Source organism: Hippopotamus amphibius, chromosome 16 (genome assembly GCF_030028045.1).
Source record: "Hippopotamus amphibius kiboko isolate mHipAmp2 chromosome 16, mHipAmp2.hap2, whole genome shotgun sequence".
Classification (NCBI taxonomy): domain Eukaryota; kingdom Metazoa; phylum Chordata; class Mammalia; order Artiodactyla; family Hippopotamidae; genus Hippopotamus; species Hippopotamus amphibius.
In genome coordinates this window covers 1,095,307-1,107,655 of record NC_080201.1, presented here as the reverse complement: position 1 = coordinate 1,107,655, position 12,349 = coordinate 1,095,307, and the positions used below count along the sequence as shown (strand labels likewise).

At 53.5% G+C, this 12,349-nt stretch overlaps 1 protein-coding gene across 7 annotated transcripts in view; it reads left to right on the top strand.

The window, feature by feature from the left end:
* The first annotated feature begins 6,044 nt into the window (after positions 1 to 6,044).
* Positions 6,045 to 12,349, top strand: part of ZC3H18 (zinc finger CCCH-type containing 18) — a 45,296-nt gene continuing 38,991 nt past the window's right edge. For 4 of the 7 annotated variants that reach the window (XM_057711648.1, XM_057711647.1, XM_057711649.1 and 1 more), the window contains exon 1: positions 6,045 to 6,185. The gene's annotated coding sequence lies outside the window, so the exon portion shown is untranslated. Of the gene's footprint in view, positions 6,186 to 8,375; positions 8,434 to 10,870; positions 11,064 to 12,349 lie in introns of those variants that run through there. The other 3 variants (XM_057711645.1, XM_057711650.1, XM_057711646.1) reach the window with 3 other exon arrangements.

Here is a 12,349-nt window from a genome sequence, read left to right as displayed (position 1 = left end):
ACAGCCCGAGGTGGCCAAGGAGGCTGGCGGGCGTTTGACCGCTTGGAGAGACGGGACCTCCTGGTTCCCTCCTCCTGGTGGATCCGTCCAGCAGATTCTCTTTCCCAAGTGCGGCTTTCAGACAGAAGCCCTGTGGGGGGCTCACCCTCGCCCCTGGACAAACTCATAAAGATGCACACGCACCCGCTGAGGCATCTGGGCAGGGGGAAGGGGATGAGCCCTGCATGAAGGCAGAGGACAAAGTCAGCCCTACACCCACCCCGGCGTCTGGGCACAGAAAGCACCGAGCACAGCCCCGCTGAGCTGGGGAGGCAGACACACCAGCTGGGGCGTGAGGGGGAGCTCCCGTTGCCCTGGGGAAAACCTCGGAAACCAGTGCAAAACACCTGGGAGGGCAGGTCGGCGGCACAGAGCTGGCAGCACGTGGCACTGGGACAGACGGGTAGCAGTTGGAGCCTGAGGAGGGGGAGGCGGACTCAGAAGACCCGCTCCCCAGGAACACGGACCAGCCCTGATGATGCCTAGAAACAAAGCTTAACAGGGCCCAGTGATCTGCTGAAACCACCTGCCAGGAAGAATAAAGCCTCATCTTCTTTGGGGGTAGAAAATTCATCCACAATGTTCCACAGCAAATTTTTAAAAAATATTTATTTGTATATTTGGCTGTGCTGGGTCTTTGTTGTGGCACGCGGGATCTTGGTTGCTGCATGTGGGATCTTTAGTTGCAGCGTGAGGGATCTTTATTTGCGGCATGCGAACCTTAGTTGCAGCATGTGGGCTCTAGTTCCCCGACCAGGGATCGGACCTGGGCCCCTTGCATTTGGAGCGTGGAGTCTTAGCCACTGGACCGCCAGGGACATCCCTCCCACAGCAAATTGAAAATACAAGTCATGTGATGAAAAGGGCCAGATTGCTGAAAACCAGAGGAAATGCAGCAGACCCCCAGGTGATTCAGATGCAAGAGTTGTCAGACAGGGGCTTTAAAATCGCCACCTGCCACGTCCTTCGTCCTTCGTGTCACTGCCCTGCTCAGGAGTCTCCCAGGACTCCCTCGCTCCTGGGCGGGGCAGCCAGCCCCCCGGGCAGAAGCACCTTCTCTTCACCCGCATATATATTTATGTATCGATTTATACACAAATGCTTGAGAGCCATGTGCTACGACAGTAAACAATTACAATCGTGTAAGTATCGTGCGACACTACAATCACCTGTAAACATTTGGGCCATTTCTGGTTTTTTCCCTTTGTTCTTTCGGTTATTATGAAGAGACCTATGAATATCCTGGCTGGGATGGGAGAGGGTCCCAGGCCAGTGGTTCTCACTCTCCCCCAGGACCGGTTAACCTGCAGGCCGCTGGCCCACGGCCAGAGAGTCTCAAGCAGCAGGAGTGGGCAGGGCCTGAGAACAGGCATCCCTAACAGATGCCCAGGGGCGGCTGCTGTGCTGTCCCAGGCACTGTTCTCACGAACGCCACGCTGCTTCCCAAGGCGCGCGTGCCCCAACTCAGAACGAGCACAGCGCCAAGTTCCCAGCCTGCGTCCCACAGTGACAGCCGCGCAAATGTCTGCCGCAGCCCGTGGCCACAGCCGTTTGCCATGGTAAGTAATGTTCATGCAGGCCCCTGCCTGATGGGACCACGCCCGTTGTCCCACAGAACGGGGTGGGGGGGATGTGCCAGTTAGTGTCACAGTGGCTGCCGGTGACAGGGACCCCAAATGACCAGGGCTGGATGAAACAGATGTTTACGTTTCTCTTACATAACAGCCGCAGCCAGGCCACCTTCATCTGGAGACAGCCTCGTTCACGGGGTTGCTTGGCGGAGTCACAGCTCTTAGACGTTACAGCTTCTGCTTCGCTAACTCTAGAGCGGAGAGCACGGTGAGGCTGCCTCCCGGGGATTCCGTGAGATCGCTGGGCACCAGGCCTGCTGAGGTCCATACAAGGACAGATGTTTGTGCCTGTCCCCTCTTGTCTCTCCTCCAGAGAGAGAGGCAGCAGGGGTGAATGGCCCCACTCGGAGGAGCTGCAACGCTGAGGCCTAGAGAGCGCCACTTGCATCCTTACACCTGGGGCCTCCGTGGTTCAGGGTCACCGGATTTAAATTCAGAGAGACCTGGGTTCTAAGCCCACCTTGGCCATTTTCTGTCTTTCTACATGCTCCCCCTCGTCATACATACACACTCCGGATGCTGCAATCACTGTGACTAGAACCCCCGTGCGTGACGCGGGGTTATGGGGTGATCCAGGAGCTCACAGCCCAGCTGCCAAGACAGACAGGGGCCTGCGAGGAGTTCCATCCAAGGTGCCACCTGGAGAAAGATGCCCTTTGAGCCAAGTGGAAGGTGGGAAGTGGTTCCTGCAAAGACCTGGGGGCAAAGAAAGGTGTGCTGAGTCCAGGGCAAGGGAGAGAGCCCTCAGGGCGGCGGGGTGGGCCGTGGCCCAGGGGTACGGAGAGAGCAGGGCCAGCGCACTCGGGGGTGGGGGGTGGGGGTGGGGGCGGGGCGGTGTCCATCTGGGGGCAGAGGGAGCTGCTGCAGGGGCCTCAGGCCGGAGTGACGAGAGGGAACCAACCCGAACTTTAGAAAGGCGGCTCTGAGTGCTGCTGGGAGAGGGTGGGGCTCAGGGGCAGTAATGGAGCAGGAAGTGGGGCAGGGACTGGAGCTACAGCCTTAATCCTGGCAGGGGGTGATGTGGCTGGATCCAGAGGCAGGGGAGGGAGAAACGGGAGGAGGAGAGTCACCTATGAGCAGTCCCCTCCCCCAAGCCCCTCCCCCACCTCTCAGCTCCCACCCTACATTCCTCTTCCTCTCCTCTACTATCTCCCTTCATTTCTTTTCTTTTTTTTTAAAGTATAGCTTTATTGAGGTATAATTCATATGCCATAAAATCTACCCTTTTTAAAAATTGATTTTTATTGGAGTATAGTTGCTTTACAACGTTGTGTTAGTTTCTACTGTACAGCAAAGTGAATCAGCTATGTATTTACATATATCCCCTCTTTTCGGATTTCCTTCCCATTTAGGTCACCGCAGAGCACTGAGAAGAGTTCCCCGTGCTGTACAGTATGTTCTCATTAGTTGTCTATCTTATACACAGTATCAATAGTGTATATGTGTCAATCCCAACCTCCCAATTCCTACCACCCCCCAAAATCTACCCTTTTAAAGTGCACGATTCAGTGGTTTTTAGTGTATTCACAAAGTTGTGCAACCATCACCACTACCTGACTCCAGAATATTCTCATCAGCCCTAAGAGAACCTTTGTCCCTATTAAGCATTCCCCATCCCACCTCCCCCAGCCCCTGGTAACCACTCGCCTACTTTCTGACTCTGTGGATTTGCCTCTTCTGGATGTTTCATGTAAGCGGAATATATTGGTCAGCTCAGGCAGCCGTGACAGGTACCACAGGCTAGAGGGCTTAAACAACAGACATTTACTTCTCACAGTTCTGGAGCCTGGAAGTCCGGGATCTGGGCGCTGGTGAGGGCCCCCTCCACCTTCTTGTGTCCTCTTATGGCTGGACCACGGTATCTCTTCTTAGACAGAGTTTACTCTTTTATACAGCTGAGTAGTATGCTACTGTATGGATGGACCACTTTTTTTTGTTTTGTTTTGTTTTGGCCGTGCTGCATGGCTTGTAGGACCTTAGTTCCCTGACCTGGGATCACAAGATCAAACCTGGGCCTTTGGCAGTGAAAGTGCCAAGTCCTAACCACGGGGCCACCAGGGAACTCCCTGGACCACATTGTAGTGAGTCATGGTCAGTTGGTGGGCACATAGGTCGTCTCCACTCTGGGGCTGTTGCTGGAACATTCGTGTGCGGGTTTTTGTGCACACGTTTCATTTCTCTGGCAGTGACATTACCAGGTCATATGGTAGCTCGATGTCAATGCCCTCGATTTCTTTCCTTGCTCACTCATTCACCCAGGGTCCACTGCAAAGTAAAAACGTGGGCCTCTTGTTCAAAAACAATTAAGAATTTTAAGGCAAGGACAGCAGTGTATTGGACCAAGTCCAGGATCGCTCTAAGTGCAGGTTCCTGCTGTAACATGGAAAGTCTGACGGTCTGGAGGCTCCACCCTGGGGCCTGTGAAGGTAGCTGGTAAGTTACAAGATGATGTCCTTCTGATCAAGCAAAGGCGCCATGTTTTAAGCTGATTGTGTTTAGTAAGATGCGGAAATAGTGTAAAATTTTAAGCTCTGATATTTCAACGCAGCATCTAAAAAAAGATTAACTTTTGTGTTGAGCTGATTATTATTTTGTTTTTGAAGTTTATTTTTAAGAAATCAGTGTTTCCTCTTGATCCTAGAGGTCTTGAGTCCCCCGTCCCATCTTTCTCTTAAATCTGTGTGTGTTTCTTTAAGCTTGCGGCACCCATCACTTGCCCCGAGTCGCCAAGCTGGTCTCAGCAGTGGAACTGCAGAAACTTTCCTCTCTGGCTTCATCAAAACCTGAATGATATTCATGTGTACTGACATGTGATAGGAGAAAATAGTTACTGCAGCAACCAGGGGAGCTTCTTATATCTTGACTGTGCTTATTCAGAATAAAGACTTAAAAGCTCTATGTCAATATGTCTAGCCGTGGATACATGCCAGACTTGAGGAAGTCATTTCTAGGATTGGGCCAAGATCACGACATAAACTGGAAAAATCCAGTTCCTTTCCCTTCGGTTGATCCAGACTAGTGGTTAAAAGCTCAAATGCATGTTGAAACCAGAAAGTGAATGATAGAAGGAGCTGCTGAATGATTCTGTCTAGGTGCAGCACTTGGTAGAAACAGTAGTGCCCCATTGACCTCTGATGGCCTCTAAACTGGAAAAGGAACGAAGAATCACAAGTACTTATCCACAGCCAAGGTTACAGAAGAAAATTATATTGATGGAGTGAAGAATTACAGCTTTACAAACCTACTCTTATGCTGTGAAGGAAAGGAAAGGTAGCAAAAAAACCGATAAGAAAACAATCGCACGGGGGTGTTAAACTGCTATTGCAAGACAAAAAAAAAAAAAAGAAATCAGTGTTTCAAAATTCAACTGAGTCCATTTGAAGATCTAATTAGCTTTATTCAACAGTTGATGAATCAAGCAGCATCCCACCTAACGAGCAGAGGGCTTCTAAAAGCTGTACCAAATGGAGGTTGCTATAGCAGCAGGAGGGTGGGACAAGGAAGTTAAAAGGGTGGGTTACTTCCGGCAAGGGCACCTCCCCTTAGGGGAGGCAGGGGGTCTTAGATCACCTCCCTAGTGCTGACTGATGGGTTTACATGTCCACCCTAGCGAGAGGCTAAAACTTCCATCCGATTAAGAATTAGGTCTGCACAGGCTGCTTAGCATAAGTGACTCCGTTTTGGACCTGCTGCTACTTTTTAACCACATTGGGAATAGTTTAAAATGTTTACGCTTTGACATTTAAACTCGATTATCTCAAAAAAATGATTACATTCCGTGTTGGACTGATCACACTTGATAAAGCAAGAGCTATTTAGTCGCAGGGAAACAGCTTTTTTAAACGATTAGGCTTTGACATTTAAACTCAGTTTCCTGAAAAGGATTAATTTCGTGTTGCACTGACGATGTTTCGCAGACAGGGAGCGACTCAGGCTCCGGGAAGCGCTTTAAAACGTCCCAGCTTCGCTACGTAACCTCGCTTCCCGGTAAAGGGTTAACTTTCGGCTGGGAGCGCTGCCGCCGGACCGCAGCAGGTGAGGCCCGAGCCCGGGCGTCGCCGGACCCACCTGCACCGGCCCGCTCCCGTCAGCGGGCCCGCGCGGACCTGCGCTCGCGCGCCACGTGGCCTCTCCGGAGCTCGGCCCTCCCCGCAGCTCGCCGGGCCGTGCGCGCAGACCCGCCTCGGGGGCGGGGCCCCGGCCGCGCCTGCGCCTTGGAGGGCTCGGGCGTGCGCGCGCCGCGGGGGCGGGGCCGGGCGGAGGCGGCCGCGCGGAGGCCGGAAGGAAGCGGGCGGAGGGCGTGGCGAGAGGGGGAAGCCCGCCGGCCCGCCGCCGGCCGTCGCTGCCTGATGACGTCGCACAATGGCCGGCCCCCGCGGGTAGTGGAGCCCGTTTGTTCCGCCCGCGTCGCGCCTCAGGTCGGAGCCTGTGAGGAGCGGAAGGGCCGAGGGACGTCTTCTCCGCGCCGCCCCGAGCCCTGCGAAGCCGTGGCCCCCTCTCTGCCCTCGCGCTGAGGTGAGTGGTGGCGACGCCGGGGAGGCCGGGCAGGCGGGAGGAGGAGGCCGCGGCGGCCGGGCGGGGAGCGTGGCGGCGGCGCGGAGCCGCGGCCCGGGAGCCCCGCCGCCTCCGCCGCCGCCGCCTCCGGGGAGCGCTCCAGGCTGCCGCCGGCTGAAGCGTGGCGCTCGGGCCCTGGGAAGGCGGCGCTGACCCGGACGCGATCCCACGTTCCGTCCGGGCCGGCCGGCCGGCCGGGGATCCTGGGCCGCTTCCAGCGCGAGCGCCCGGCGGCCGCCTGCGCGCCCTGCTCTGCCGTGGGGTTGGTCTCCCGAAGCTGTCACTTCTCTTCCGGGACCTTCGCGTGGCTCTGTTTTCCGCCCACAGAGATGGGGGGGGGGGGAGCGGAAGCAGGCACGCAGGTTCGCCCTCCGGACTGGGGATAGGCTCTTCGGGAGCTTTGAGCTCGCCCGAGCCTCCTGGAAGTTGCTCCCTCGGCTTCCTGGCGGTACAGGTTGGACCTATCGGCTGTGTCCCAAGACGCGCGCCTCTCTTTGGAATAAACTTCCTTGTGCCCTTTTGGTTAACAGCCCAGAGGATGCCAGGTCGTTACCGGGGGAACCTAAGACTTCAAGACTTTCAGCCTTACTCCTGCTAAAACTTAAGTTTCCCTGAATACTTCACGGCAGCAGAGTTTGCCGGCTGGAGTGGCTGATCATCTTAAATGAGCCGTTCAGCTCTACATCTGTGAGAGCAGGTCAGTCTTCAGATCCCTTTGGGGAGAATGGAAGAAGAGGGCGTTTAGGGGCACAGCAATGTCTCTCGTCTTTTCCCCGTTGATTCTCCTCTCCTTCCTGTTGCCTGCGGGGTGGTCCTGTCCCCGAGCAAAGGTTGGGATCCCCAGGGTGAGCCAGGGCCCAGGCTGATTCCCACTTCCCCGGCAGAGGAGTCTTTGCCTGATGACTTTACAATCTGAGCACATGTGTGGAGCCCAGCCAGCTCTGAAAACTGATCACATGCGTCCCAGAGGCTGGAACTTCTCTCTGGGTTTGGGCGGGAAATGACCACTGTAAGAAAGCTTTGTGGAATCATTCCAGAGAGCAGGAGAGGTTTTTTGCCTTTTTCACAGCTCAGGTCAAGGTGAGTGCTTCCTCCTTGAGGAGTCGTTTGGTGTCAGGTTTAGTCAGTTTGGTGATGGTGTCTATCACAAGCCTTGACGTCCTTCCTTTGGATGTTGTAAATCCATGAAGTTATGAATCTGGATTTTAACCAGGTGCACTAGAACTTGGGCATTCATATAGAGAGTGCTCTATTGCAAATTATTGTCCTGGAAGGTTAGGCTTGTATTTCATTGGTGCTCCTTTGCCAAAACGTTTTTAGAATTCCTGTTTTGGTAGTAAATATACAAGCCATAGGAGAAAAATCAGTCTCATTCGATAGTCACACCCCATGTTTGACCGGAAATCAGCTTACCGGGCTTGGGAACTCATCTCACTTGCCAGACCAGGCTCCGAACAGCTTCCCGAGGATTGTCAAAGTGACCCAGCTTGAGAGAGCGAGGATTTGCTGCCACTGAGAGTGCCAGGGCAGCGTCCTGCAGGTTCTAAAGGTTGCTTGGAAAGAAAACTTCCCAGATGCTCTGTACTGCAGCAGTGCCCTTGGAGTCAGGGTGCAGCCTTCCAGAATGACTGCTGGCAAACAAGGCAGCACCCACTCTGTGTCTCAGTTCGAGAATGGTCTTCTGAAAAGTGGGCACTTACTTCACGTTTCTTTCTGGCATGCAAGAGTCAGCTTATCAAGTGGTGAAGATGTTGTGATTTATTCAACACGCGTCTGTCAGTCACTGTCTGCCAGTGTCGGATGCTGTGGAGACACAGCGGTGGACACTGTTATTCTGTTCTCCAGACAAGTTCTCTGTCTTGTGGATCTACGGACTAAAAGTTCTGAAGTTCGCCAAGAATGCTCAGTGACAGGGTGATTATGTGAGAAGAACAAACTGAGTAGGAGTTGTGAGCCTGGGAGTTGTGAAGACGTGACCAGGGGACCCTCCATTTCATTGTGTGCACTTAATAGACCACATGTTTTTCCTGGGCTCCTGACATAGAGCACGTACTCAGATATTTGCCAAATTGAATTAATCTCAGAACAGGACACTGATGCCCAGAGAGCCAGTTAACTTGCCCAGAGCGGGGCCTGGAGCACACACCTTCTTCTCATCTCCAGCGACACGCCCCTTCTGTGCAGCAAGGTGTGACTCAGGTTGCTTCTGGTAAGCAGGTAGATGCTTTGGATGTTTTCCTTTGCAAGCTCTTGACCTGTGTGTAGCCTTAGACTTTAAAATCCCAGGAGGTTCCCCGGAACCCTGGAAGCTTTCCTTCCAGGAAAGGAAACGGACACCTTTCCTCAGGAGGTGGTTAGGGCCTCCCGAGGACACCTGTGTGTGCTGGGGCGCCCGGGACAGCCCGGCTCGCGCTTTTCCTGGTTCTTATCAGTGCCCCTTCCGTCTCAAACACGCCCGCGGGTTCAGACAGTACGTGTTGCCAAGTGCCAGCCGTCTGCTGAGCTCAGAGAACCCAGGTGAGTCTGAGCCCTTCCACTCACGCCCTTCATGGGGGGGCGGGGGGCGGTGTCTCCCCACAGACTTTGCAGAGAGATAGCCAGGGCGCCGTGTGGTGTGTGTGGGTGTGTGGTAGAACAGTGCACCTCAGACCGAGGGCAGGCGTCCTCCGTCAGGGACTGGGGGGACCCCAGGAGGTCTCGGACTCCCGAAAGTGGGAGATGAATGTGGATGTCCGGGTTTTCCTAGGGAGAGGAGCCATCCCTTCCTCAGGTTCTGAAAGTAGTCTGTGCTGCCCGGAAGGCTGAGGGCGCTGTCCACCCTGCCAGGGACAGGTGCGCACAGGGCGTTTGGCTCCACCACCTTCTGGTTGGCGCCGAAGACCGCCCTTGAGAGGAGGGCCGGTAGCTTTGTGCTTAGGGAGTTGAAGTGATTTCCATAACACGGGCTTGGGCGGGGCGGGCGAGCGCTGCAGGTGCTTCTGTTCCACACGCGGGACAGCAGCCTCGGGATCGTGGTGTGAGGAAGCGTTTCTCACGGTGCCGGCCTGGAGGTGTGCGCCTTGGCGGCAGGGGCCGGGGGGGGCCTTTTATGAGAGTCACCTTTTGTTTAAATGCCTAAGGTTCAAACTTCAGACACATTTAAAATCAAAAAATAAGTGACTGGTGTCACAAGTCCAGTTTCCATATGGTCACCCCTATTCTTTAACTTAATAGTCTGTATGCATCGTATAGGAACTTTTCCATCTCTGTGAAAATGTGTCTTTTTGATTCTGGAAGGGCTAAGGTAGGAACCTAGGTGGATGAGCACAAAACTTTAGGAGGGAGAAGAGAACAACAGGCAGAGTCTGCTGGTTCAGTAGAAGTCCCTGGTGTATGTGAGGGCCACGTTCCAAAAAAGAACCTGTAAAGTCAGTTACAGCTCAGGTCCCGTCTTCCTGTAGAAACATTGGCGGCGAGTGGAGTTAGTCCCTGGGCAGGTCGCAGGGCTCGTCTCACATCGGGTCGGCAGCAGCTCGGAGATGCAAGCCCGATCGCACTCAGTGGCCTCGTGGCCTTGGTTTCCTTCTCTGCGAGGGGGGCATCATTTACCTGGAAGGTTGGTGTGAGGACCTGGACCTGGTCAGGCGCCTGGCAGAGGGGGGTGGTCTCTCGGGGCGGGGGGTGGGGGGCTGTTGGTTTTATTGCCGACGACGTGGTCGTGCAGCGTGGATTCTCCCGAGCGAGCGTGGGCGTGTCGGGTAACTGGCTCCTGAGCACCTGGTGGGGGCGGAGAGGGTGTTGGAAGCCACTAGGCTGATCTCGTCTCATGTTGCAGCGACTTCCAGAGCGGATGCTGTTTCCTGTATTTCAGGTGAAGACCCAGGGGTCTGGCGAGTTTACGTAATTCATCCAAGACCCTAAAGTTGGGAGGCAGTAGAGTGGCTCCGGTTCTGACTCAGAAGCTGACCCCGTGTGCTCTGTCCCATGTGTCCCGCTAAGACATAGCCCACTTGCTTGAGTTCATGCATTTGAACTTAGGCGCTCTTTTTCTCCCATTTCTTACCCTAGGATTTAAATCCAAATGTGCCAGAATATAAAGAGCCATTTGGTTGGACCTTATCATGTCCATGAAACCTTTTGGCACCTGGGCCCCAAAAAGGGGCTGTTATCAGGTTACTAACGGAGGGAGCCTCTGTGCCCTGAACAAGACAGTATGCTGCGAGGCTAGAGTATCGGCCGTGTGGATTTGAAACTAGTTTAAAGGAGCACTTAATTTTGGTTACCAGTTGATTGACTTCGGGGGTGACTTGGTTCCCGGGGTTGCCGTTAGACTGTACAATGTGAGAATCAGAACTTGTCAGGTTTCCACTAGGAATATGTCTGAGGCTCAGTTACCAGTTGCGTGTGACTGCAGCTGGGGAATGAAGGTCCCTGCCCCTGTGTGGAGAGGTTTCTTATACACAACATAATAGAAGCTGTGCCAGGCTGGGCCGAGGACATCATGCACAAAGGAAGATCTCGTATGTTTTACTGATGTCATCAGCTCAGGAGGGGGCGGCTGCCGCTTCGCCCCTGGCCCTTGCGCGGTGGCCCTAGCGCCCGTGCTCTGTCTGGAGGAGGCGAGGCTGCGGGGCTCTGTCTTTGCTGGCTGCCCTGGTCTGCAGGCGTGATGTGTGTGGGGATGGGCTCTGCTCTGCGCAGGGAGGCCGAGAAGCCACGGGGCAGCACATGCACCCTTTTGGGACTAACTTTTTAATAATTCTTTCCCATAGCCCCACTCTGGATAGTGTAGTTAGAAGACTGGAAAGTGAGTCATTTTCAAAGCTGCCTACTTTTAAGTGACTTTGAGTGGATTGGTTGGTACGTACATTTCTTTTACTGCTAACCATTTAGTTTATAAAGTGATGAATTTTAAGTGACGTGTCCTCATGTTTGCTGAATGTGAATAATTTTCATTAACAACAACAACAAAAATAGATGTTTTTAACTGTACGTTCAGCTACCAACTCTTGGTATGTGCATCTTTAAACACAGGTTCTCCTTTTGATGGTATAAATTTAAAAGATATGCTGTAAATTTTTAGTTACATAAATGTGTGAAGTAATCTTATACAAAGTATACAAATATATATGTTTGTTTCCAGATCTCACTGAGGTACCAGTAGCATGGCTGTGGCATACATTATTTTAAATAAAAATGTTGAAGAATCAAGCGAGCATTAAACCCTTCACTGTTCCTGCTGTTTCACCCCAGCTTGTTTGTTCATTACTCTCTCCCTGACGTGTGGTGGGTGGTGAATGTTTGCTGCTGGGCTGTTGGGTGTTGATTTCGTGCTCACACACTCTCAACCCACCTTCTGCAACCTGCGTTTAGAACAAATGGAACAATGTCCTGTCTTTGCACATTGGGGTGGGAAAACGAGAAAACAGTCACTTTATAATTAAATCTAGTTAGTAAAAATAAAAATGAAAGCTTCTAAAATGGCAGTCATTTTATATAAAAAACTGCTTTTTATATTAGAAACTACTTAAACATGTGAGATTTTCTGCCAGAGTCCTTCCCCATGACCTGTGTGTCCTGGAACGGGGGCTCTCGAGAATCACAGTGCGTGAAGACCTTCTGGGCATCCCTTTGCGGCTCCCGTAGGGTCTGTGCTTTTAAAGATCACCGGAGCGATTCTGATGCGGCCTTCAGGGCTGGACCTGGACAGACGTGTGCAGGAACGGGAGACGGCCCGGTTTTCTCTTCCAGACCCTTCCAGGTCCGGGTGACTCCAGACGAGCGGCCAGGCAGTGCCTTCAGTGTGGCCACTTCATTCCGAATGCGTTTTCATTAATTTCAAAAGTAATTACTTTAAGAACCCAAGAAGCTGTCACACGCAGGGCCCATCTTCTTGCTCGCTGTCTGGTAACCAGTTGGGCTGTCCTGTGCGGAGGCGGGCACGCCAGGTCCCTTGCTGCCCGGCGGCTTTGGATGTGAGGTTCCTGTCGCACGGCCCGGCGCAGCGGAGGCCTGGGGCGCAGTGTCGGTGGCTTGTGGAGTGGGCTCTGCGGCTTCGGGTCCTGAGCCCTCCTGCAGGGCAAGGCGAGCGTGAGGCCCGCAAACCAGTGCGAGATCGACTGGCCCTTTTACTGGATGCTGTGAGT